The 25201-nt window shown below is 41.0% G+C and overlaps 1 protein-coding gene across 4 annotated transcripts in view; it reads left to right on the top strand.

Moving 5' to 3' along the window:
* LMO1 (LIM domain only 1) overlaps window positions 1-25201 on the top strand; it is a 151979-nt gene that overhangs the window by 47351 nt on the left and 79427 nt on the right. For 2 of the 4 annotated variants that reach the window (XM_033927897.1, XM_033927896.1), the window contains exon 2: window positions 15098-15153. The exons of the other annotated variants lie outside the window; for them this stretch is intronic. The gene's annotated coding sequence lies outside the window, so the exon portion shown is untranslated. The remainder of the gene's footprint in view (window positions 1-15097; window positions 15154-25201) is intronic. 4 annotated transcript variants of the gene reach the window in all.

Genomic DNA, 25201 nt, shown 5'->3' on the forward strand with positions numbered 1-25201 from the left:
CTTCTTTAATAAGACATTAACTATTTTTTTTTCGGACGCCCTACAAGTACCTACAAATCCAAAATGTGGCCCTCCAAAGGGTTGAGTTCGAGACCGCTGCTATAAACCATACTCTCATCACCTATGTGTACAGACCCTAACATCCCATAGTTGAAATATATAGTTTTTGTTGAGGGGAGGGAATTCTAACACATGAGCTATCTAAAATCCTGTTGCTTTGATCAAATATAGAAAACAAAATCTGTTTCTAAGCCATTGTTGTGTATTTGTTTGTCGTTGGGGTTTTTTTTTTTCTTAAAAAAAAAACCCAACAAAACTTGATATTCTAGTCAGGATTATTAATAATAATTTGCAAACCTACATACTAAAATGCCAAGCAGATTAATGTCAGTATATTCATATTGTGAAACAATGGATTTGAACTGTAATACCAGCTCTTTCTAGACCAGGGGTTCTCAACACCAAGTCAGCCAGAGTTTTAGGGTACCCATAATAAATATGGAGGCAGTGCATGCAAATTCATCTTATGCATGTTCATTGTGGATTCCTCGAAAACTAGACTGCCTTGGTGTGTTCTGAGGACTTAGGTTTAGAACAAGGGCTTTAATCCATCTTCTCTTGGTAACAGTTCCATCAAAAGCCCTAGGAGAGTACTTGGGAATGGATATACTCTTGGAGGAATAAAATGGGTGAGATATGATAGATGCATTCAAATACTTGGAAAGAGGGTAAAGAGGCAATTTTTATGAACCTTTTTCACATATAAAATGTTTGATTTATAAAGGCAAAAGCCCTCTTATGAAATTGTCACATCCACAAGTATATGTGGTAGAAGTAGGCATGCACTTATAGAATAGACACGCTTAGAGGCGGAGTTTGGGCTGAGTAGGGGTGGAGTCATTTATGTATCTAGAGGCATCTTAGGCCTCTTGACTGCCGCTGTGTGTCCAGAGTGAAAAGGGACGTTTTTCCGAGGAGTGGTCGTCTTGCAGCGATATAATCGAAAGTTTGACTAGCCTGCCTAGAAAAAACTTATACATTGTGACTTAGGTGATCTAAAAACAGTGACCAGATAACTACTGCATGGACAAAGTATAAACCCCCACACACTCCCCAGTGATCACTGATTCCCCCCCCCCCTCATACACACACACCCCACCATAAAAATCAGAATAAAAATGTACATACCTGCCTCCTGAACATCAGCACCTGGCATAGGAAAGCCTAGTAGAGCTGCACAGAGGTTGCTTAAGTATGGGAGGTGGGCTAGTGAACCATAGAGAGGAAGACCCAGGCCCATAAGCCACTCTAATTACTGCATTCATGGTGAAAAATGTGAGTCCACCAAAAAAAACCCAAATCCTACTGTACTGCCATATAGATGCCACCTGCAGCCATAAGAGTTATTGGGGTGATAGACAGATGGGTATAGTAGGTTTTAGGGGTGTTTTTTTTTTTTTTTGGGGGGGGCTCACCATGACCTGCAAGGGTATTGTGGTGAGATATTTATGTGGCACCCTTTTTGTGAAGTTCACAGCAGTGTCCAGTAAGGTGCCATGTCTGGGTGGCCATTCCATCACTTTACTGACCCCTCCCATGTCTTTTTCTAGGGGTTTTGGACTTGGACAATTTTTTTGGATGAGAATGCAGTATAAAGATAGACGACTTGGCAGTCTGGATGATCAAATGGCTGGACGTATAGAAGATTCTCGAAAAAACAAACAAACAAAAAAAACCCCAACATTTAGACGTATTTTTCGAGAACGGACTTTAGACGCTGCTGACTCTGGGTGACTAGCGCCCTAGGCCCAAAACAGACTAGACTTTAAAAAAAAAAAAATTATCATCATTTTTATTGAAATGTATAGTTTTATAATAAACAACTAGTAATTGACCAGTAAGCACGCAGTTTGATAACAAATAATAATACAGATAGTCAATCACTATAACTTAATATTATTTGTTATCAAGCTGCGTGCTTACTGGTTATTTGATAACAGGACACCTAATAGTGCACAAGAAGACAACCTTTGTTATAACTCTTTGATCTAGAAGATCATTTCTGAGGTTCCAGGAGGAAAAATCCTTGATTTAGAAGATCATTTCTGAAGTTCCAGGAGGAAAAATCCTTGATCTAGAAGATCATTTCTAAAAAAGGTTGTCTTCTTGTGCACTATTAGGTGTCTTTTTTTTTAAATAACCTTTTAGGTTAATAAGGCAGAAATGCACTACCCCTCGGATTCTGTAAATGATGTCTAAATTACACCCGATCCTGAGATCCATGTGCAAATAGTTTGTTAATGAGCTATTAATAATTGGCTGTTTGAGCCAATTAATAATGTCAATTGCTAATTTGAATTTATGCATGGATCTAGCACCCAGATCCTCTTGCATGCAACCCAAAAGAGGGTTTGGCTATGGTAGGGCTCTCAAGGACTTAACAAGGTTGTTCTTTTGCAGGTTAATAGAGAAGAATCCAGTTCAAGAAAATATTAGTGGCGGTGGTTGTATGCAATGAAATTATACTGGCACCCAAATCGAATTATATTTTGAGTATATGAAATTATCTTCTGTATAAAGGGAATCTGGATATGTGAAGTAATAGGAAGTAAATCAATTTTTAAGGTGCAATAAGGCACCTAGAATCGTGCTTAGGAAATTGAAATTGATTAATGAGAGGGGTAGAATTAATTTTACTATTATGCCTATTTGACCAATGTCGCTGAATGGTCTACAGAGTGTTGATGGGATGGTCACGCAGTGGTTGCAATTGAGTCCTTTTCGTTTTGCATAATTTGATTTAAGACATTAGGCTCAAAATGTTATGCCTCCCTTTCCATTAATGATGACTCCATCAAAGTACTATGCTATATGGCCAAATGTTTGATATTATCATGGCCTGATATGGGGTCTATTTTCCCCTTGGTTCAGTCCTGAATTGAGGATATAAGATAAAGTGCTTAGTTGGTGTGAACGGCAGGATAGGGTATTTGGCATGTCAATAGCTTCTGCATGGAGGTAAATTTAAGGCTTATAGTAGGGAGTATAAGTGTTCTTATCAGTGGGATCTCTCGGAGAGAGAAAGAAATAATGGTTACTGCGGTTGGACAGACCAGATGGGCCTTTTGGCCTTTATCTGCCATCATGTTTCTATGTTTGGTGTGTAAAAACGGATGTTCCATCAGAGTTTGACTTGTGAAATCAAGGTCTTCATGTTGCTTTTGTAGACTTGCCTAGAACGCACCTAGGCCCGGATTCTCGAACTAGCACCAATTTTCTGGGCGCTGGTAAGCACGCGTGCCTCCTGTTAAAAACGCCATCCAAATGGTGCTTTAACTCAGATCGAGGCGCATACCAGCAGCACCAGAATCACGCCTATGTAGGTGCTTTAGGCCGCTGAATGCCAAAGAAGGTGCAATTCATGCAAAGATGGGCACCGGAAATATAGGCCCGGAAAGCCCTGTGCCTGTCTTTTATGATGGCGAGATTCCAAAACCAGCACCAATACGTGATTGACATGTGACTAGTACCTGTTATTAAGGCGGCCACCGATGTTGGCACTGATTCAAGAATCCGGGCCCTAGTATATATAAGAGAGCAAAACTTAATAGCAGATATAAATGTGAAGAGTTTTGAGGATTTGGGTGTATGATTATTTTTATGGAGGTGGGTTAGGTGGAGCTATCTCGTACGTTGTATGCTTCTGCAAATTTGAAGCCCTTCTGGTTTCTAGTATGCTAGAAATTCATAAGAACATAAGAATAGCCTTACTGGGTCAGACCAATGGTCCATCAAGCCCAGTGGCCCGTTCTCACGGTGGCCAATGCAGGTCACTAGTACCTGGCCAAAACCCAAGGAGTAGCAATATTCCAGCATTTCAAAGAATAGCAAGATTCCGGAACCCTAATGAGAGCAACATTCCAAAGCTGAGATTGTGATGTCATAATGCCTCATTCCACAGTGCCTCAGTCATAAGAACATAAGAATAGCCTTACTGGGTCAGACCAATGGTCCATCAAGCCCAGTAGCCCGTTCTCACGGTGGCCAATCCAGGTCACTAGTACCTGGCCAAAACCCAAGGAGTAGCAATATTCCATGTTACCGATTCAGGGCAAGCAGTGGCTTCCCCCATGTCTTTCTCAATAGCAGACTATGGACTTTTTCTCCAGGAACTTGTTCAAACCTTGTTGTTTGGAGATCAGTTGCTTTATCGCATAGTAACATAGTAAAATGATGGCAGATAAAGACCTGAACGGTCCATCCAGTCCATTTAATAAGTAGCAAGAACTAGATTACTTAAGAACATAAGAAGTTGCCACCACTGGGTCAAACCAGAGATCCATCACGCCCAGCGGCCCGCTCCCGCGGCGGCCCATCAGGTCTGTGACCTGTGAAGTGGTTCCTGACCATTTCTGTAACCTACCTCTACATTCATCTGTAACCCTCAATCCCCTCATCCTTTAGAAACCTATCTAAACCTTCCTTGAAACCCTGTAGTGTGCTCTGGCCTATCACAACCTCCTTGAGATGCAAATCTATCTCATGAATATTTATTGTGGATATCCTGAAAACCTGACCTGGCTCCGGCTCTCGAGGACCGGAATTGCCTACCCCTGGCCTAGGCGAAGTTTTTTGTTTTTTTTTTAATGCTTTTGAAGTTGAAGAAACTGAGGTGCAGAGACGTATTTGAATTTAAATCCAAATGGACTTTCTTTTGGGCTTTGCCCCCTGAACTTAAGAGTTTGATATGCAATTCTAATAACACTCCATCTTCTGGAGCAAGGTTTTAAAAATGTGTGAATTTATCTGTTCAGCTCATATTACCAGTTCTTTTAAAATATATAACTTTAAGGTAGGCTGCTCAGTAAAATTTGTACATTCATATGCCAGCTGATTGAAAAGCAATATTTCAAATAAATACAAGCCAGTGATCTATCAGCAGTTGTAATAAAACCTGGTCCTCAGGCTGTGATTTTATTTTGAAATAATAATTGCTTTATTCTCTTTACTTGAGTTACCATGGTAATTCTAGCATGTAGCAGTGTTATATTGATTTAGAAAGTGGACAGTAATATTTCTTTTGTGTTATTCTGTTTCTAGGGGTTGATTTCTAATTTCCACTTGAAGATTACTTTTATAAATTTCTTAAGCCTTTCCACTTTTTTCTCTGGCAGTGTAATTTTCCTCTCGCACATTGCTATTTTCAGAGCTTATTGGTTTGCTCTTATTTTAAATTAAACTGGCTGGTTTCAGATATTGAAATGACATCTTTGTCTCTACCTCTATCCTTGGTTTAGCAAAATATTAGCCTGCTATTTCATGCTTAATTTAAAGAGGGTTGCACATCTCATCAATAGCTGTTAACTTATGACTAAACCAACAGAGCTTGAACTCGACTCTTATTGCAGAATGACTAGCCTGCCGTTCCGACTTTTTAAAGAAATATACCTGGCTCACCAGAATGACCACCTTTTTTGAGGTTTTCAGTTTTGCTGAGAAACCAAGCTCCTAGCAGGCTTCATGTAGCATAGAAATGCAGAAAAATCACTATATTAAATATGTCTACTTTCCTGATCACTTGCCTGAGTTTGATAAATATTTGATAATGAGATCATATTTAAGAATTGATCTGTGAAATTTTGTGGAGATCTCGTATCAATCTTTCCTGACGTTGCTAGAGCAACACAATATCATCGAAAATAATTTCTTAAATTAAAATCTCAAGTGGTAGCTTTGAATGCAGTTTTCTTTTTAAACTTCCCATGTAAATGTATTATTAAGTTTCAACAAAAATAATTTATATATTTTGGGGGTGTCAGGTCAAAAGTGCGCCTGGACAAAGGCGCGCCCAGACAATTGAGCGCAGCGCGGAGGCGCGCGCCGCTCAAAATTACTGTTTTTACGGCTCCGACGGGGGGGCGTGGGAGGGAACCCCCCACTTTACTTAATAAACATCGCGCCGTGTTGTGGGGGTGTTGTGGGGTTGTAACCCCCCACATTTTAATGAAAACTTCACATTTTCCCTGTTTTTAGGGAAAAAGTTAAGTTTACAGTAAAATGTTGAGGGTTACAACCCCCCAAACCCCCCATAACGCCGGCGCAATGTCTATTAAGTAAAGTGAGGGGGGGTTCCCCAACAAAACCCCCCGTCGGAGCCCCTATAAACTGTAATTTTCTTCGGCGCGCGCCTCCGTCTTGCGCTCAGTTGTCGGCGCGCGCCTTTGTCTATGAACCTATTTTGGGACCCATTACAACAATTTTTGAGTAAACAAGCACTCAAGGAAAAGGGGGTTGATAATGATTGCTGATCTTTATAGGGAGTCAATTTATAAGCACAAGTAAGTCTTGGCCCAATAATATGGGCTATATATTCTTTTTTGTAATATTAAGGTGAACGTTTCAGTAACTCCTCCATTTATTGTGGGCTAGAAAGATATCTAAAGAGGTGTGATTTTTATTATTTGATGGATTATGACTGTTATCTTTATTCTTTTGCTGTTATGTTTTGAATTGTAAAGTTGAAAATTATAAAAAAAAGAAATGCAGAAAAATGATAGTAAAGACCAGACAGCCACAGTCCATCGGTCCATATGGTGTACTATTCCTTCGTCTCCCTTAGCATGGACAAGGATGTGGGAACATTTTCTCAAATTCATATACAGCCTCAATCTCCATCACACATCCACAACCCTTTCAGTAAAGAAGTGTTTCCATTGATGACTCCTAAGTCTGTCCCCTTTCACCTTCATTCTGTGCCCTGCCTCCCCTCATTTCAGATTTCCCTTCATTTGAAAGACTTTCCTCCTGTGTTTTTATGCCACAGAGATATTTAAATGTCTCTATCACATCTCCTGTCTCCTGCAATCTTCCAAACTATTAAGATCTTTAAGTCCTACCTCCATATGCTTTATGATGAAAATCATTACAGCGTTGACTCGCTTTTTAAAATTTCATCTTCAGGCTCTCATTGAATTTAGATACTCTTGCTCACTGGTTTACAGATAATATGCTGACGCTCAGTCTGTCAAAAATCGATGCTATATTTTTGGGGGGGGTGTAAATCCCCATTGACTTCCTGTCACCATTATTTTGGGTTCTCTGATTATTTTGAGATGTCATCCATGTCGTAGGACAGGGGTGTCCACACTTTTTTTGGCTTGCGAGCTACTTTAAAAATGACCAAGTCAAAATGATCTACCAACAATAAAATTTTAAAAAACACAAAGCACACTGCATGCAGAGAACATGTTAATTATAATTTATATTCAGGTTTTTTTTTTTCCCAAAGAGGTCAAGGCAGTAAACAACTACACAAAAATATACAATTTGGAGTTGGGATGTCTTAAATTCCGCTCGCTGTACTTTGGATGCAAGATTGGTGATCAAGGCAAATCATGGGCTCCTCACATTTGTTGTGCAAGATGTGCCGTCGATCTTAGAGTTTGACTCCTAGGTACTTGAAAGTCAATGCTATCCCAATGATATGGCGAGAACAGAAGGATCACTTGACAGACTGTTACTTCTGCCTGACAAATGTATCTGGTTTCTCTGGTAAAAAAAAAAAAAAGAAATCAATTGAATATCCCAATCTTCTTTCAGCCATGAGACAAGTGCCTCATGATGACAGTCTTCTGGTACCGAAGCCACAAGAGAAATGGAGCTTAAACAAAACCAACAGAAAATCTGCAATGTACCAACCAAGCACTGACTGACATTGATCCTGATTTTGAACCATGTGTGTCTGGCGAGCCTCGTATTATAACACAGTCAGAATTAAATGACCTGGTCAGGGACTTAAGTTTGTCAAAAGCAAAAGCAGAATTATTGGGTTCAAGATTGCAGAGATGGTGGTTGCTCTTACCAGGTATGAAAATTTCTATCTCTTAAAGCTGCCAAGACGATTTAACAAATTTCTTTGCATAGGTTAAAAACCTCTGTATTTACACTGACATGGAAGGGTTGTTCACAGCTTTGGGTTGTACGCATGACCCATTGGAGTGGCGTCTTTTTATTGATTCATCAGTGTTAAGCCTCAAGGCAGTTTTGTTACACAATGGTGATGCCTACCCATCGATACTTATTGACTATGTTGCATACATACAAGAAACACATGAAAACATTAAAGCATATCCAGTAAACAAAGTACAACTGAACATCTGCAGTGATCTCAAAGTAGTAGCTCTGGTACTTGGAATGCAGCTTGGATATACCAAGTACTGTTGTTTTATTTGTGAATGGAACAGTTGTGCCAAGGAGTTGCATTACATTCAAAAGAACTGTCCATTCCGTAAGAATTTGGTTCCAGGACTGAAAAATGTGGTTTTTGAACCACTTGGTAGACTGGACAAAGATATTTTTGCCTCCTCTTCACACAAAACTAGGACTAATGAAAAATTTTGTAAAAGCGATGAACAAGGAAGGCAAAGGTTTTCCTTTTCTAAGACAAATGTTTCCAAGAATAACTGACGCCAAGATTAAGGAAGGCATTTTTGTCAGTCCACATGTTGTCAATTTTATTTATTTATTTAACAATTTATATACCACATAAAACTATGCGGTTAACATATTGGTTACACACATAATATCCTAATTGCCCTTTGGTCGCATACATATATGTACAAACAGTAGACAGACACAATATCGGTCCAAAGATTAGCAATAAAACTGCAAAAGTTCAAGATCAAATCTTCGTTAACGAGAGATTTGAAGATCTGTTAGTTGGGCCAGAGAAAATCATCTGGAAAGCATTCAAGGATGTTGTTGAGAATTTTCTTGGCAGTTAACAGAGCACCAAACTATATTCAACTGGTTGACAAACTTCTTAGAGCCTACAAAACCACAAAGTGCAACATGTCACTTAAGATGCACTTTCTACATTCACATTTGGACTTCTTCCCCGCAAATCGTGGTGCAGTCGGTGACAAATATGGTGAAAGGTTTCACCAGGACATTGCTACTATGGAAAAAAGATATCAGGGCAACTGGAATCCATCAGTGCTGCCTGACTATTGTTGGACACTGCAACGAAATGCTCCGGATGCCGAGTACAAATGAGAAATCAGCAGGAAAACACTTTTAGCCACGGCGAACTATCACAGCGCATCAGAAACTTTGTCCATTAAAACATGTTATAATCAATTAAAGATACCATTGTGTTTCTCAAATTCCTACGTGATAGTCAGTGGGAAATTATATTTGTTCATTTTGAAGGGGTCTATCATAATCACCAGTTTGTTTTAAGGAAGCAAAACTTTTGGAAAAATGTGTTGTCCAGGGACAGATCAACTAGCTCCCCTTTATCTATATATTTCTAGATTTTCAGAAACTTATGTCCTCATCTTCCACACCTAAGGACTTTAATGTGCCACCTTCTGCCCTCCATCTCCCATGTTGGCTGAGGACTGGGCAGGAAGCCCCCTTCTTAGAGTCTGAAGAAGCTCTCTTCTATGAGCATATGCAACCCTACAAGTACATATCTTCATCCCTGATCACCTTGGGACGCCTGTTCTTACATCCAGCATTATTACCTGTTGAGCCCATAGGCATGCATTTAGCTATTTCTGAGTTTCGTGCTAAAATGCGCACGGTTTTCCAGTTTTGCAGGCCAAAATGTGATTGCCCTGTCTCAGCAAGCATTCACAATGTTAAAACTCCAGGCTTCGAACCTTGATTATGGTTAAGAGAATAGCCTATAATTTGGGAATGTGGTTTTAAAATGGGATTGACGTTTGAAGGCAATATTTCTAAGCTGGTACAAACAGTGTTTTGTTAATTACTAAGGAGATTAAACCATTTTAATTAGGGGTTTTGGAGATCTAGAGACCCTTTTTACTAAAGCTTAGCAAATGCTGAATGCTAGGAAGCTCCTAGGTATGAAACGGGCTTCTCAGCATTCAGCATGCTAAGCTTCAGTACAAGGGCCCCTAGATCTCCAAGCTTACAATCGGAGGCTAAAACACACCTTCCATTATCTTGTAAGCATAGCTGTCTGCTTTCAAGTGTCTATCATGAACAAATTGATTTGGAAGCACATTTTATTAACCACAAGGGATGAAATCATTAGTGCTTTCTTTAAATATTCCCCAGGTACACTTCATGTTTACTGCTCTAAGTAAAAATTACATATCCATAGTTGTAATTATGATAGAAATTGACTTACCATCATTTTAAAGTAGACTAGCTCAAACATAGGTAATATTTACCTGTATCCAATAGAAAGGATCTTACCCACTTTTTCCATGTCTGAAAATAAATTTTATATTGGAATGTCTATTTTTTTTACTTCATACTCTGTCAAAAGGAAGCCACTTTCTTGTCTACTCTTTTTCTAACTTGGTGGTTTTAATATTCAGATGTAGAAAACCTAGCGCAGGGGTAGGCAACTCCGGTCCTTGAGGGCCGGAATCCAGTCGGGTTTTCAGGATTTCCCCAATGAATATACATTGAAAGCAGTGCATGCAAATAGATCTCATGCATATTCATTGGGGAAATCTTGAAAACCTGACTGGATTCCGGCCCTCGAGGACTGGAGTTGCCCACTCCTGGCCTAGCGCAATCTCTTCTGAAATGATGTTTTTGCCTCTGAACGTTATCAGAATACCCGAGTTCCATCCTCTGGAATCTAAATAAGTTGCCTAAAAGTGGGCGTGCAGATTTTGAGCACAGATCTCAGCAGTGGTGTAGTCTTGGTGGGGGAGCTGGCGTCTCTCTGCCCCCCCCCTCCCCTTTCAAGTCACGCATATGCCCTCCCTTCCCCTTGTACCTCTTTAAATCTTTGCCAGCACAAGCAGCTTCTTCGGTTTGCTGTTCATGCCGGCGTTGGCTTTCCCCCTGATGTCACTTCCTGAACCTATGACCCAGGAAGTGACTTCAGAGGAGCCAGGCCGGTGTGAGCAGTAGGCCGGAGAAGTTGCTCATGCTGGTGCAGATTTAAAGAGATATAGAGGGGAAGAGAGGGTGTGGGCACGAGCATGGCGTGGGGAGGACGGAGAGGTGCCAGCACCCCTACCTCAGCTCCCCTTACTATGCCAGTACAGCTGGGTGTTTAAACACTATTCTGTAACAGCAAAGGGAGTAAGTTACCCATGGTCTAACTGCAGGCACATAAATTTGAGGTGTGCCAATACCAGGTTATACGTGTTTTTGTAATGGAACCTGGGTACCTAGGTGCCATTATAAATAGGGTTTCACCACATGCCCCTTGGGGGGGAGAATGGTGTTTGATTGAGGGCCATTTTCAATATGTCATCCAAATCCGAGTTTGGTCATTTTGCGGAAAACGCACATTTTGGTAGCAAACATGACCATTTTCAAAACGGCAAAACAGCTATCTTGTTTTATCAAAAATGGTTTTGTTTTTTTTCAGATGTGTCTCTTTTTTTGAACCATTTTCAAGGGGAAAAAGCACCTCCAGAAGAAAAACTCACAAAACAGGCCAATGGGATATAGGAGGGGCCAGTATTTTTAGTAGACAGGCCACAGACATCCCAGAAGAGCAGTGAAGCACCCTAGAGGCACTGCAGTGAACTTCCCATAAAAAGTCCCAGGTACACATCTTGTCATAACCCCCTTATAGTGTATGGTGATTTCTCCAAAATCCACCCGAAACCTACTGTACCCAACTGTACACCACACTCTTATGCCTGCAGGTGTCACCTATAGGTAGCATGTATAACACATGCACAACATCTGTGCCATTAAAAAAAAAAGAAAAAAGCCCCAACAGCTGAGTGGCAGGAGGCTGCTTTGGGGCTTCCCCTCCTGCTCAGCTGTTCGGGCTTTCCCAAACCGGCTCTGCGCATGTATGAGAGAGCTGGTTTCTAAGCGAACGATTAGATGGGATTACGACTGCCCTCCGTAAAACTCACTTGCGTGGGCAGAAAAAATCAGCCCATGGCGATACGCACTGTCTTAGTGACTGTTTTTAGTGCATCCAGCCCTAAGAGGGGGGTCCAATATCTTAATTGGACCCCCCCCCCCTTACTGAGCTACAGCTACGGCGGCATTAGACGTCGTGAAATGCCTCTTTAGGTGTGATTCTGGTGCCAATTTGTTAAGGCACTGGTAGGCGCATTGGAAATTGTTTTAAAAGTTCTTTTAAAAGGTGTTTTGCACTAAGGCACCAGTAGGACGCCTCCGGGCGCCTAGGTTAATGTGCCGTTTAGAGAATATGGGCCTAAATGGCTCTCACTAAGCACTATTTCTAGAATAACTCATAGCCCTGGGATCCGGGCCTAGTTGGTGTAAATTCTCACATCTAAAGTTAAACACTGCTATAAAAATTAGGTCTGGATCCTCCTTATTCTGTAATAGCATTCATAAGCTGAAGGAATATCCTTGATCCACCTATGACCCTCTCCCGTGGCAGTGCCCCTTTTGTTGACCCGCGTGTCAAAAGTTTACAAGCGGGATCCTGGCGCCTCAAAACGAATGCATACATTTCTAATTAATGCCCATTACAGCGGATAATGGTGTAGCACCAAATTATTAGCGCTAATTGGCTCGTTCGATCTTAAATTGTGCCCATAAAAAAAATTGAGTATGCACCAAATTAGCAAGCGCAATTTCTAGCGTCAGCTGTAGAATTTGGGAGAATGCGTTCTTTCGTCCACCAATTGTACCGTCTGCGCCAGATTTAGCGGTTGATCGGTTGGTTTGAAGTACAGACGTCGTGAACTTTGGCTGGGGGTTGTTTTCCTGTTCTGGAGACAGAATATAACTTTTGTCACTACTGCAGCTTCCAGATAGTCCTAAAAAGCGGTCCGAGTGTGCTGACTCTGGCGCAAGCCTTTCCAGATCAAGAGCAAATCTGTGTTTGAGGCCTTGCCCTTAATAAGAAAGGCGGTTTAACAAATTCTAGCTAAACTAGACTTGACCAAAACGTCACAGATTTTGCTGCATATACAGGAATTGTGTCTGATTTTTAAATGCCGAGTACTAGACTTTGAAAACAAACTGATTATAGTAAAATACTATTTATACCTGCTGTTACTGCACGAGTCTGGATTATGATTGATGGCAATATGGCTCACCAGCTTTGTACGCGGGACTAGTTTGTATACAGTAGAGAATGACACGGTGACAAAATTCATCACCGTTCCCGTCCCCGCGGATAACCGCGGGAAACCATCTTCATGTCATTCTTTAAAGAGAGAGGGAAGAATCAGAGTATGAATGGCCACAACCACTGACCCTCAAGCTTTGCTTTGAAGAATGCTGGTGTAGAAGGATTGAGATTGAAATAGACACTAAAGAATGACAGTCTCTGGTATCCAGAGCAGATATTGTGATGTCATAATGCCTCATTCCACCAGTGCCTAAGAGCCAATTACATCAGTCATGTCACAATGGCTTCATTATCCTTGGCTCACATAAGAATCAGAGTATGAATGGCCACAACCACTGACCCGCAAGCTTTGCTTTGAAGAACGCTGGTGTAGGAGGACCGAGGTTGAAATAGACACTAGAAAATGACATGGGATTATTTCCCGCGGTTATCTGCGGGGACGGGAAGAGTGATGAATTTTGTCACCGTGTCATTCTCTGGTATACAGTACAGCGTAGTAGTCCTTGATGCCTAGTTTTTCTGTGGCTTTTGTTTTTTTTAATCAGTGGCCTCCCACCCGCTTCCAGAGTTCTTTTACAAAAGTTGCCAAAAAAAGCATGCACGCAACCAGTCTTTTTGTTTTTGCTGGCAACAGAAGGCAAAAGTTAGCTACATGACAGTACTGCACTGCACACGTCCAATCCTGACCCCCTGCAAAACAGACCAGCAAGCCCCATTCGGTTGCACTCCAGCTCATGGGTCACAAACTGTGGGCATTGTTTGTGCAACTTATGAGGTAAGACAGCCCCAGAGGCAGATGAAAGGCCACTGACCAACCAGGTTGAATACGTGCTTTTGTGGCAACTTTTGTAAAGACAACTCTGGAGGCAGATTCAGACCAAAGAGCAGAGTGAGCAGAGAAGGAGGGAAGTCTTTCTGAGGATCCAGGAGCATGGAGGAAGAGGATGTGTTATTTTTAGGTTTTTCCATGCCATTACTGGTGTCTATACAAAATTACACACCCCCCCTCTGCATACAAACACACTATGTCACTTCCTTCAGAGAGGGGTTAGTCCTCTTTGGGCTAGATTCATTAAGCCCACTGATTAACTTCCGACCACTTAGTGACCCCTTTCAGACCTGATTTCCCTCCGACCCGATTCACTAACCTCTGTCCTGATCAGCCTCCGATCCGCGCATGCAAATGAGGGGGAATGGCATTCAAATGCAGACAGGCAGCGATTCACTAAAAAAAAAAAAAAAAAAAAAGAGGGACACTGGGCTGACCGATCAAAAATAAGCAACTGCTTAGGACCAGTCACTCAGGTCCTTTCTGACTGCCCTGCCTTCTGCCCTGCCTCCCTGCCGCGATCTGCTCTCTCCCGGAATCTCTCCTGCTCTCGCCTGGAATCTTCTGCCCTTCCCCGCAGTGCAAGCCCGTGGTTTTAACCCGCGGGTTTAAAGCAGGTTAAAACCACGAGCTTGCAAAGAAAAAAAAAGTAGGTTTCCTGCTCTGCACGGAGGGCCAGCGCATGCGTCGGGATCGCTGTAGAGCGATCTGGGCGGTTGGTTGGGGGCGTGATTCCGATCGCCCTCATTTGCATGAGGGTGATTCGCGGACACGGATCAGATCTAGCCCTTTCTCAGGACTCATGTTGATGGTCTTGCGGAAGATAAGTGCTGGGGAGAGGAGGAGTAGCTGCGCTTTATATTTTGCAAAGAAGAAACAGTGACGTAATTAGTAGATCCAATTTGTAGAACCCTTGCCCTACTGTATTACTTCTTAGGCTCCCTATGTTGTAATTTTAAAAGCTTTTTGTGGAAGGCTTCAAATGCAGCTGATTGGACTTCAGATAATACATACATTATTTTTGGCTAACACCTTTCTTTTCTAAAAAAAAAGTTGACGGTAACCTCAAACTGCTGCTAGTCTCCATTGACTGTGTAACGATTTAGTTGAACCAAATTTCCAAATAAACTAGATTAATATATATATATATATTTTAATTTAAAAATTTACACCAATGGCCTAAGTATATTGTTCCTTTTTAGGGTTGATGGTGCCTGCATAATTTGCCACATCTGATCCAGATGCTTCAGTAATAAAGGTTAGTTGTATCCTTTTATTTTAGATGTGCACAAGTTGGTTCCAAGCTGTAGAAATAGCCTTAATGCACCCACCAAGTACAAATCCTTTCACTGTCTGTTAGGAGTGCATCTGTGTTTGAATTTTAAAATTCACTGCTCTATAACTACTTGAATCTAAGCTTCATGTTGATCTAGTGACTGGAACGCTCTCGCTTCTGATTCAGGGCATATTGGCCCTCTGTTCCCTTGTATTGTAAACTCGAGATCCATTTTTGAGGAAACCATCAAGAACTCTGTGCACGTTCTGGTCCATTATCTTAATCACAAGGAGTCATTACCTCCCAAGGTCAGTAGCACACTACTGACAATTCCAGACCTTTTTTTTTTTTTTTATCTAAAGCACCTTGCAGTCAATTTCAGTCCTCTGCAAAAACAGTGCATTTCATTGAAAGGGGTGCTGTTGCTGGCTGTTTTGGAAAGACATGAGTGAAATCATGGGGAGCTACAGTCCATTTTCATAGATTGGCTGGAAAGAGTACATGAAAATATCTGTCATTGTTTGGCTGGCTGCTTCCTCCTTGACCCTTTCACCCAATCTGCTTTCAATTAGAAACCGATTTGAATGGATATTTTTTCTACCAATTCAGATTTGATAATATCCGCGTCTGGACCTTAGAGAAGGGGGTGGGCAACCATGGTCTTCGAAAACCCCACTAGGTTGTGGCCTTCAAGATATCCGCAATGAATATGCGCGAGATCGATTTTGCATACAATGGAAGCCTTATACGTAAATCAATCTCACGCATATTCATTGTGGAATCTTGAAAATCCAACTCAGTTGATGCCTTTATGTTTATGTTTGTTTATAAAAACTTTCTATACCGCATAACGGCCTAAAAAGGGATCCAAGCGGTGTACAATATATAATGCACATTCATCAAGAAAGGAATTCCATTTAAAAATAGGATAGAAAAGAGTACACTTCTCCCTCCGTATTCGCTGTGATAGAGGATTAACAGACCCATGAACACAGAAAAACCGCAAATAACTTTTGCATATGTTATTCGCTGTTTTCTATTAAAAACCATCGTGAATATGTTGAAACCGCAAATAATATGGTGGGAGACCTGGCCTGTTCCTGAAGGAGAGGCAAAAACGGTGAAGAAAGTGCCGGGAAACAGCGATTTTCTCTGTAAATACTTGGAATCGGCGATTGCTCTATGCAAGCTGATGTAATTTGGGGGGAGGAGCCGGTAAGCTAAAAACCGCAAATAATTGAAACCGTGAATGCTGAAACCGCAAATACGGAGGGAGAAGTATAAAAGCAAAAGTTAAAAAATTGGGTTTTTTTTAAAACAAATCCTAAAATACTAAGCAATCAAGATCTCCATAATAATAATTCTAATTCTAAAAGCAATTCTAATAAAAAAAACAATCAAATCTCAGTAAACCATAATTAATACATACAATTAAAAAATTGTTTTTCCGTATGAAAAATTAATCACTATATAAATACAGATTACAGGCCCAAACTCAATTATTCAATCTGAGAAAGCCAATTGAAAAGAAAATGCGCTTTTAGGTGTCTTTTAAAGTTTATGTATGATTCTCCTTTTCTCAAATCTATGGGCATATTATTCCATAACCGCAGAACTAGATAATCTTTAGTTGTCGCAAGATGGGCCTTCGAGATATGAGGAACGACTACCCTATTGTCATTCAAAGATCGTAATAAACGACTTGGGGCATAAAATAAAACCTAGTTGGAAAGATATGACGGCTGTAGCTGATGCTCTATGTGCCTTTACAGATCATAATCACTCACCCCTGCTTGAGAATAAAGCAATTCTTAAAAGCATTTGTAAAAACCGAGCAGTGTGTGTGTTATGATTTTAATTGATCAAGTTTTTTTTAGCTCCATTGGATTGTATGAGTTAGGTCTATTCTATTTAATAACTATGGCGTTCACTTCTTAATTCTTTTCTTTTTTTATTGCAAACTTCCCTAATCCACATAGATTTGATAATATATCATATTTGTAATGAGCTAAGTTTCCCTCAAATGAGACACAGGACTGCATGTTGATGAATAATAATAATAACTTTATTTTTATATACCGCAATACCACAAACGGTTCAGAGCCATTTACAGAGGAAGAGACTGTATACAGACAGCAATATAACAGAAAACTTTCAATATTACATGTTAAGGTTAATCAAATTTGGCTCTGGAAAGGTTTTAGATGCTTGCTTCTCATCACAATATTGAAACCCTCAATTTCCCTAAACTCTTCAAATGTAGCTCATCTTTTCTGTGCCGCTCGGCTGTCAATTGTTCCAGAAATACCTAAACAATTGACCCGCGCTCCCTCTCCCTCCCCCTCCTTATTCCACCTGAACTTACAGCACTGTTATAAATATAATCTGCTATCTTCATCTTATCGTAACTTTACGTTGCTATTTATCCCCAACAGGTCCTGTCGGACATTACCTACTAAAATGTACATATTACATTTTCGCTCAGCAAATTGTATTTCTTTACTATTTCCTCCTGAGGTCTCTGATCTCTGTATTGCCTCTGAATATCTACTTATTGTATTTCGCTGAATGTCTAGCACTCTTGATTGTAAACCGCCTAGAAGTCACAAGATTGTGGCGGTATAGAAGAATAAAGTTATTATTATTTTCAGAAGTAAGTTTTTTTTTTTCTGTGTCCTAATGAAGCTGCTATTAGGTTCCATGAGATTTGGTGAAACTCTCAGGATAAGGGCTTGTTTTCGAGACCCTCTAGATTCGGTACTATGAGTAGTGAGTGAAAGTGGCATGCAAGGACCAGCACTCCCAGTTTGCATTCCCTTTGGTAAATTTGGAGTATGAGTAAGGTGACCATTTATTTTCTTCAGCAAAACAGGACATCTATTAATATTCAGTCCTGCCCCTAATCCCACCCTAGTCCCGCCCCTAATCCCACCCTAGCCCCACCCCACCCCCAATCCCACCCTAGCCCCACCCCTAATCCCACCTTAGCCCCGCCCCAGCCCAGCCCCCAGTTTCTTCCATTCATTTTCATGTACATACAATATCTTACTAATTCATAATGGTAACCATAAAATTTACAAAAATACAAAGCACACTGTACACAGTGAAAATGTTAATTATCATTTACGAGTTTGGGTTTTTTTTCAAAGATGTCAAGGCAGAAGACTTTAAAATATGCAATGTCACCTCAGTAACTATAGAAAAATAGACAAATATAGTGCAAAATATAGACAGCAAATATAAATTCTCAAAACTGACACATTTGGATCACTAAATAAAATCATTTTTCCTACCTTTGTTGTCTGGTGATTTCATGAGTCTCTGGTTGCACTTCCTTCTGAGTGTGCATTCTTTCTTTCTTTCATCTCTTTCTGTCTTTCTTTTGCTCTTTTTTTTTTTTTTAGAGATTGCCCCAGGTCTTTCATCCTCTCTTCTGGCCCGGCCCAAACCACCGCTGCCGCCTATTTGTACAAGCTACCACCGCACTAAACATCTTCGTGCAGCGACTGCACAAGCCTCCTCTCCCATCCCCACCCCCGACGTCAATTTTGACGTCTGAGAGGAAGTTCCGGCCCAGCCAATCACTGCCTGGCTGGCCCGGAACTTCCTCTCTGACGCTAAAATTGATGTCGGTGAGGGGGGGGGGGGAGGAGGATGAATGAAGATGATGTTAGTGCGGCGGTGGCTTAGACAAATAGGTAGCAGCAGCCCATTTTTAGCTCGCCTGTCCCGCTCCTGAAAATGGGACATTTTGGTGTCCCAAACCTATGCGTCGGGACAACAGGACATGTGAGCTAAAAACGGGACGGTCCCGTTCAGAACGGGACGTATGGTCACCTTAAGTATGAGGGTCAGGGTAGCAGACTGGACGCATTTCTCGACTGTTATCTGGTGTTCGGTCGAGCTGAGCAGATCTGTCCTAGTGGGAAGAATGTTCTAGTTCAGTTTCCTCCTATCTCATAGTTTCTAGGCGCGCTTATCTCAGTATTTAGGGCTCCTTTTACAAAGGTGCCTTAGGGCCTTGTCGCGCGTGCTAGCCGCCACCGCCTCCTTTTAAGCAGGCGGTAATTTTTCAGCTAGCGCGTGCTAATATCTAGGTTTACTGAAGTTCATTACCACATTTTTATTTATTTAGTAAAATTTGATAAAATGCACTTCAAGGAGTGTAGAGAATAAACTGTCGGTTAAAAAGAATAAAAACCCCAACATCAAAACAACTTGGTCAAGCTACAACATAAGGGAGGGAGTGAATTTCAGAATAAATGTTGCTTTGATAAATTGTTGAAAAGCATAAGATTGAACAGCTACAGATTCACTGGATTCCTGTTCTGTAGGTTCAAAGCATACATTCAAAAGAATTACTGTATATACTCAAATATAAGTCGATCCGAGTATAAGTCGAGGCCCCCCTTTTCTCTCCAAAAGGAGGGAAAAAAATATTTGACTCGAATATAAGCCGGGCAGCAAGAATTTGCGGAGCCAGTAAGGATGCCTCTCAGTACCGAGCAGCAGCGCAAAAATCGGGCTCCTGCTCGTGTCACTCAGCGGCCGAAGGAACTGCGGCAGCCGGTTAGCAGCAAGGCAGGAACTTGGAAAGTTTGCTCCTGCCCGCTGCACCTCCACTGCGGATCGCCAAGATGAGATACCTAGGAGGCTAGAGCAGGGAGGGAGGCGGGGGCAGAGCTTGGCGGTGGCCTGGAAAAAAAATTCTGGGAGGGGGCATTGACCCAAATATAAATCGGGACCCCCCCATTTTTGGGTCACGTTTTTACGCCCACCTTAAACTTGTTATAGCAAGTCTCCAGCCTGAGTTCTAAGGGCAGAGAATTCCATAAGGTGGGAGCGACCACACCAACAGTTGTTTGATGAGATTCACCCAGCCATAACGTCTTACGAGAGGAAACCATCAATAGTCTACTCCCTGCTGAACACAACAAACAATTTTGGATATATGGAATTAACAAGGAATAAAGGGTACATAGAAATTCCTAAACGCGATGTTTTGAAATGTCAAAATCAAAATTTTAAATCAAATTCTGTCATTCAGGCTAATGTGCCTTATGAGTATATGAGATCTACAATAACATGCACAAGAAAAGCTAACATGGTAGCACTTTTTTTTGTAAAATTCCGTAATGTGCTCTCTCCCGTCTCATGCAGTTGTAGTCTTTGCGGTATTTATTTGATAGCATAGTAAATGTAAAAATTTATGACACAGTAAATTCAAAGACTGTGTAGTTACCGTCGGGGGCATGTCCAGCACGCCCACTGCTGACAAATTTCCCTACTGCGTGTTACTGTCGCGTGCAGTGGCTCTGACGCCTCGGTTTCTGGTACCCACGACTCCGATTCCAGGTACCCCAAATTATCTCCGACTCCACAGCCCTGGATGAATGTAATGCTACACCTTGAAGTGGCATTAAATGCAGTACCGCAAACTACATGTTTGATAGCATCGCATGGTAAATAGCGCCTGCAAAGTCCAACTTTTTTTGATCCCAAATATCCATGACCCAGCAAATGTCAATTGTGTACATTTAGTATTAGAAAATCTCAGCATTTTTATCACGGATGATTAAAAACCTACCACGTTTTTATTCAGGGAAACCTATACCAGTAAGGAGCTTTCAGAAGAAATGTGCAAAAGCTTTATGGGTCCTTGTGAAAGGTTTTATTTTGTTTTGGGGGGGAGGAGGGGGTTCATTCTTGTATTGCTTAAGGTTATTTGTTCTGTTAAGTACTCCAGCCAGAATTCCAGCCTAGTTTGAGACAGCAAACTGATTATGTATTATAAAAAAATCACGTAGTGTTTTCATGGGTGAGTAGTAATTACTGGGTAATGGCTTAAAACATTTCCTGAAGGAACATAGAGCTCCTTTTAAAAGTCAAGAGTACATTAAAAGGATTACAACGTAGATTTGATTTTTAGATAACACTAAAATGGATCTCAAATGGGCTTATGAAAAGGGATGCTATCTCTTTAATGGAAAGTGCACGGTCTGACAACTCAGCATGCAAATGACCTGTATGCCATACATTAAACTAAACTAAACCTTGGATTTATATACCGCACCATCTCCACGAATGCGGAGCTCGGCACGGTTTACAGGAAGAAAGATGAGAGAGGAACTACAGTGGAGAGATTAAAGAGTTACGTGTAAAGGGGGAAGGTGAGAGGCCTAAGAGGGGGGAAGTGTTACAGTTTTGAGAATAGCCAGGTTTTTAGGTGTTTGCGGAAGAGTTGGAGGGAGCTTGAGGTTCGGAGAGGGGAGGTGAGGTTATTCCAGATCTCAGTGATTCTAAAGGGGAGGGATGACCCAAGTTTGCCTACATGGGAAATACCTTTTATGGAAGGGAAGGATAGTTTAAAAATTTGGGAGGATCTGGAGGAAGTAGGGGTTGGGGAGTTCCAGGATAGAGGGATAACGGCAGGAAGGATGCCATGTAGGATCTTGTAGGCCAGACACGCACATTTGAAGTGGATCCTGGGGATTATTGGGAGCCAATGGAGCTTAGACAGGAGTGGTGAGACGTGATCAAATTTGCTTTTCGCGAAAACAAGCTTAGCTGCGGTGTTCTGAATCCGCTGAAGTCTGTGGAGGCTTTTCTTGGTTAGGCTGAGGTAGATAGAATTGCAATAATCCAATCTGGAGAGGATGATGGATTGTACTAGGACTGCGAAGTGTTTTTGGTGAAAATAGGGTCTGACTTTCCTTAGCATGTGAAGGCTGAAGAAGCATTTCTTCACCAGGGATTGGAGATGTTCGTTGAAGGATAGAGAAGAGTCTAAGGTGACACCCAGAACTTTGCTTGAGAACTCGAGCTGTAATGGGGGGCCGGTGGACAATGGGATGGAGGAAGGTAGATGGTCTAATTTTGGGCCGAGCCAAAGGAGTTTTGTTTTGGACTCGTTTAGTTTCATAGGCATTGTGAATGCCCAGGATTGGAGGTTCTTTATGCATGAGGATATGTTCGTGGAGAGGTTAGTGAGGTTCGAGTCGGTCTCAAGGAGGACGAGGATGTCATCAGCGTAAGTGTAAAGAGTTTCAAGGGGGGGATAGTTGGAGTAGTTTCAGGGAGGACATGCAAATGTTAAAGAGGATTGGGGAGAGGGGTGAGCCTTGTGGGACACCACAAGTCGGGGTCCAGGGGGAGGATGAGGTGCCGCTCATTCCTGTTAATATTTTTTTTTATAACAAAGAAACAAATGGCCCTTCCCTGTACTAAGTCCTAATAGTACATTTTTGTATGCTGGTTTCTTGTCAATACAAAATGGCCTACATTTTGCAAATAAATACCTTCTGATTTATTGGAAAGCAATGTTTGATGGCATTTAGAAGGTCAGTGGTAGTGTATGTGTTATATGAATCAAATTAAGTAGAAAGCTTTTTGTGCTCTGTACTTTTTTTCTCTTCTTTTTAAAAGTAGTTTTTTTAAAATAGATTCTCAAAGAACACATACTATTTTATTTTTTACATTTCTGTATAAGGTGTTTTGTGTTATATCTCATTCCTTGATTACTGTCCTCGTTTTAAAAGCCCTGTTCGTGTCCGATATGTGAATAAACTGGCACCTAAAACCATGTACCTTGCATAATCATCTTAAGCCTCCTTTTTACAAAGCTGGGATATGCACTAGAGAATGATACAGGGAAAAATTTTCCCCATACCTGCAAATTTTGCAAATATTATGCTCCAAGATATGTCATTTCATTCAATACTGTTTCCCTTCCGTTCAGCCATTTCAATCATTTAGTTCATCTGTTAATATCATACATCAAAAACCTCAGATACACCCCTCCACTGCCCAATATATATTTTGTTAGCGGGAAGTTTCCGGTGTTAAATTCTCATCGGTTTGAGCATTTGGGTAATTTTTATATACAAGTATGGCATGCAGGACATAAGGCTTCTAATTTTTATAAGATTCTGACGGGTCTGGATGCAACCAGAATCTGGGGTCTCCCGCAGCGATGGGTCTGTGATTTGGGGGATGAGTTTAGAGCAGCTCAGTGGGAGGGCTTTTGAGTTATTGACAGTTCCATGTTCGACCTCTTTGAAATGGGCATCGTTAACGGTGCACAGGGCACTTTGGACTCAAGTGCAACTGCAGCGGGTATGGGCTAGTGACTCTTAATTTATGCTGGTCATAGTGTGTCGGGCTTGGTTCTTTTCATCGCATGTTTTTTTTTGATAGTCCTTCCTTGCATCTGTTCTGGAGCCAGGTGCGGGCTACAATTTTTAAAGTTTTAAAAATTGAAGAGCCCCTTTCTTTTGAAATCTGGGGCTCCCTTTTGACCCTCAACTGTGCAGACAACGAGGCTTATCTTCTCCTTTTGGAAAGATTTAAGTTCAAACAATTTTTATTGATGCATACATCAACAAATACAACATTAAAACTTGTATAACAATGATGATGCATCAAATATAATAATCTGATGAACATATTGATGTGGTCAATATTACATACAACACCAAGGTGCTTAGTATAATAATGACCTGTAAACCTATGGCACTACCTTAAATATATCTTTCAAGTCCACTCAAATATATATCAATTTCATCAATAGGACCTGTATATATAACAAATTTACCTTATTTTGGATCCCATATTTGCATAAACAACATCTTTTGCTTCCTCATCCTTCCAGCATCTCTAGCTTCCCAGATGGCCAACTGATGCAACTGGTTTTGCCAAAGCCAAAACTTTGGAGGGTCAGGGATGGTCCAATATTGAAGAATACATTTTTTGGCCAGTAGACTCATTTTCCTACACAGCGCCCTATGCCCCTTAGGCAAATGACGAAAAGCATCTGGTTAAAAGGGTCAGCAATTGTGCATGGTGAGAGGGTGTGTGTCCGGCTTATAGATATGAATTGTTTGGCTACTAGAAATCGTAGTCATTCTAACACCCCCGTGGGTTTTAGCACTGGCTACAGTGGTAACAGCTCTGACACTCACAGAATTGCTATGTGCATTGGAGCTGTTAATACCACGGCCAGCGCTAAAAAATGGAGGAGTAAATGTTTGATGTATCTTTCTTGGTACTGTGGTGTGTTTTTGTTTTTTTTCTGGATCTGGTTGTTACTTGTTGTTTCATCAAAAATTATTAATGTATTGGGCACTTATGTTTACAGCTTCTCAAGTATTAAATTATCACTTTATATATGAAGCTCTTTATGTATTTACTACCAAAATTTGTATCTAATTTCTTTTATTACTAATTCATACTTGCATATATACATCAATCCCCCTCACTTCCCCTTAATTCTTTATAAGTATCACATCCTACTTTATTTTATTTATTTAAAAATGCGTTACTCGCAAGCATCCAACAATTCTGAGCATACACAATTAATATAAATATCACAAACAAAACATATTAAAATTATTGAATCATTAGAAGCCACAATCATTATATAAACAAACAAAAAAAAAAAACCCCACAAAACCTGCATCATATAAGTATTTTTTACTGCTGCATGTACTAAAAAAATATCACTGTTGCATCCAGTCCATTACTGTAAATAAGTCCATAAAACTTCTTAAAAATGTCCAGATGAGACCCTGCTTAAAGGTTCCACTGTTATACTTAACATAGAAACATAGAAATAGACGGCAGATAAGGGCCAAGGCCCATCTAGTCTGCCCACCCTAATGTCCCTCCCCTACCTTCGCCCTGTGAATAGATCCCATGTGACGATCCCACTTGGCCTTAAAATCAGGCACGCTGCTGGCCTCGATCACATGCAGTGGAAGACTATTCCAGCGATCAACCACCCTTTCTGTGAAAAAGAATTTCCTGGTGTCAGCTCGTAGTTTCCCTCCCCTAATTTTCCACGGATGCCCTCTTGTTGTCGTGGGACCCTTGAAAAGGAAGATATCTTTCTCCGTCTCTATGCGGCCCGAGAGATACTTAAAACAATATTCATCTGAATCTTATTCTAATTATACCCCCTTTTACTAAGCCGCGGTAGAGATTTCTACTGTGGCTCGGAGCGCTAAATGCGCTGACGTGTTGGAGCAACATT

The sequence above is a fragment of the Geotrypetes seraphini genome, chromosome 19 (assembly GCF_902459505.1).
Source record: "Geotrypetes seraphini chromosome 19, aGeoSer1.1, whole genome shotgun sequence".
NCBI lineage: Eukaryota > Metazoa > Chordata > Amphibia > Gymnophiona > Dermophiidae > Geotrypetes > Geotrypetes seraphini.